The following is a 3394-nucleotide window of genomic DNA, read 5'->3' on the forward strand; positions in this document are numbered from 1 at the left end:
ACTTCAACTCCTAACCAGAATTATCCCAGAAATTTAGGTAAGATTGCCATCTTACAGAACACATCAAGACGAAGTTAAATATCCTTTTAATCATTTTATGTGGTGGACCTGGAGAGTTGGATAGAAGCTTCCCTATAAAAGAAATCAAGGTAATCCCTGTTTAATTACATAATTAATATTTATTTAATTGATTATTATTTTTATTTATTTTTTGACTAATGCAGCAAAAGCCTAGGGCTTCCTTTCATCATTTGGCTAATACTAATACTATTTCCATAGTCAAAAAGTCCACGCCTCACAACCCCTGCGAGCGACTTATTTCAAAATTGCACAACACGCTGCCCGAAGAGAAACTTCGTAAGATCAATTCTACTGTTACGCCCTAATTTTTGTAGTTGTTCCCTCCTGTTCTTTCTTCATTTATCGGTATGCATTCGCGCATCGATTTGTATTTTGAGTGGGCTGAAAAACTCGGGATAACTCGAATTTGTCTCTTCCCCCTCGCCCTAAGCCCGGCAAAATGTTGTCCGTTCTATAAATCACTGGGAACAAATGGATCATTTTATGCTCTGTCGTCCGTTTACGTTGCCGTCGTGTCCTACAGAACGCCAGCGGCAAAAAGTCGCACGAATTTTCTAAGTACATGGTGTCTAATTGGTCCATTTATTATTATTATTCAGTTTATTAAGCTTAATTTCATCCCGTGTACAGCTGGTTGGCTAGAAGGGTATACATAGAATTATAATTGAAAAATACATACATTAAAAGGACAATAGATAACATTTGACAATGCGCTTGCCTGAAGTTGGCATAGCATATGTATACATATTTACAAGAGGGAGAAAACTTGCATTTACATATATACAGGGAATTAATTAAAGTTTACACAAATTCAGTTTATTAAATGACAGCCAAAGTCTTGAACTTCAGAGAATTTTATGCATCTGTCGATGGCATGTGATGGACTGGTAGATGGAGTGACTTGATCGTGTTTGCCGAGATTTACTGGTGGTCGGTCCGTCGATGCAAGTCTTCCAGGATATTCTTCCTATATTTCTTGTCATCCAATAATTCGTCGGGGTTAATTTGCAGATTGTTGAAATGTTCCATAATGTTTGCAGGGGACATATTGCAGGGGATATATCTGTAAGGCGGACAAAGTTGGTAGGAGTCTACCTATACCATTGTTTATGTCGCTCTCTTGGATGGGTACTTGAGGCTAAGATGATTTCTTGCATGTTGGGAGAATCAATCCTATTAGTTAACAGTTTGGCAAGAGTAATGAGGTTCTTTTCCAGAATTTTGATCTTCCATGGTGTCATGGAAGATCAAATGCAAACGCGCCACTTGTCTGTCGTGCGCTGTCTAGACATCAGTGCTGCCAACCGCTCTGTCAGATTTAAACTAATCTTATTTTTATAGACTTACCCGAGAGTTATTGCCAACATTTCCTGCGGAGAAAATGACAAGCTTTGCACCAAATCTTACCTAGCTTGAATCGTTCCTTGGAATTTGTCCACCAGCTCACCAAACGATGCTACAGACATTCTAAAATAATTAAAAAACTTGTCCCTGTCGTCCCTTAATTTTCCGTAGAGGTTACGAAATTCACCATCTATAAATCTAGCACTGTTGATGGGATGAACAGCCCATCTTCTTTTCCGTCTTTTCACTGCAATGAGCCGATACGCAAAATAGATCACGCACGGATCCATCTTCCACTCTCCATCATCATCATCATCATATATACACTCACTTAGGCGTTTCCTGAGCAGAAGCTCATCAACGCAATTACACTTCTTCCGACCTATTTAGCCTTCCCAGCAGCGGGAGTGATCCCGCTACTAGGAAGTTTACCATCCCTAGCCCCGTGGAGGCAGGTCGCTACTATCCTTATTATTAACACCTCTTAATTCTCTAATTTTACACTTATAGATCTTGCTACATATTTGATTTCACTCATTTAGAAAGTCTTAGGAGAATTCCTCTATTTCTAATAACACTATTTCTATTTACACTATTTATATTTTGCAATCATTGCTGTTGCGGTCACTGCTAACATCCGCGAGCATGCGGGAATAATGCCCCGTAGGGTCTGGTATCGTCGAGCGCCACCCCAACGATACCACTATATGTAATGCAACGACAGGTGTTGCGGTCATTTCTAACTTCCGCAACATGCGGGAATAACGAACCCGAAGGTTCAAGTAGTGTCAGGCACACTACGTATAGCATTTACTTCATTAAGATAGCTTACAAAAGTGATATAATGTTCTTTAGTCTCAAAGAACCTCTGCATCTCATGAGGAGAGGAAATCCCTAATTGGCTAATTAGCCTCCGCCTTGGTGTGTCATAGTGTGGGCATTGAAAGATAATATGCTGGCTATCCTCAGTCTGTCCGCAGCGACAGCGATCACTGTCTACGAGTCCCAACTGAGACAGCCGCAACCTCAGCCCATGTCCTGTTACCACCATTGCCTGGAAAACTCCCAGTCTAGGCCACTTGCTTATCTGTTCGAGTCTTGAGATGTCCGGTATCATCTCATGAGTTATCCTGCCCTTGACTGAAGCAGCCCAACGCTCCTGCCAGAGGCGGTGGATGTCCAGTTCGATCCGCTTGCTCTCGTCCTTCAGGTCAGTTCTGCTGTATGTTTTCCCCACAACAGGGCAGCAGCAAACACCCATGAACTCCAGGGGTTGATTATTCTTGGTGCGGTACTTCATCAGTCTTCCTAGGATCAGAAGGTCAACTGGCAGAGCTCCTGCTATGACCTGTAGGGCTTCTGTGGAGACGGTGCGGCACGCCCTGGTCACGCACAAGAGAGCAAATCTCTGTGCAGCCATCAGGTGACGTCTCACCACGCAACCGTCGATTGCCTGTCCCCAGGCACCACAGGCGTATGTAATGATCGGGACAAAAAGGCACTTGTAAAGTATATCTAAGTTTCGTCCTTTTATACCCCAGTCTGATCGGGTGATACGCCTCAATTTCCCGTACAGGTTTTTAATCCTGTCCCTCATGGCCTTCGCATGGGGTATAAAGTTCAACCTCTGATCCAGGTTGACTCCCAAGTATTTAACTACTGGAGCAAATTTCAAAGGGAGCCCATCCAATCCTATAGTGGGTGGTCTGGTAGGGCTGAATTTACCCTTGAGCATCAGGCATAACGACTTCGTCGCCGATATCACCAACTTATGAGTTGCTGCCCAGGTCAGGACTTTGGTCAGTGCCCAATTGGCCTTTGTCTCAAGCTCCAGGCGGGCGTCTGCACCCACCAGTACAGCGACATCATCTGCGTACGCTACTATCTCCACGCCATTCCAGTCTTGGTTTAAAAGGTCATCCAAGACGAAGTTCCACATATAGGGCCCAATGATGGAGCCCTGTGGAAC

The sequence above is a fragment of the Mastigoproctus giganteus genome, chromosome 4 (assembly GCF_048544385.1).
Source record: "Mastigoproctus giganteus isolate SK-2022 chromosome 4, ASM4854438v1, whole genome shotgun sequence".
Lineage (NCBI taxonomy): Eukaryota > Metazoa > Arthropoda > Arachnida > Uropygi > Thelyphonidae > Mastigoproctus > Mastigoproctus giganteus.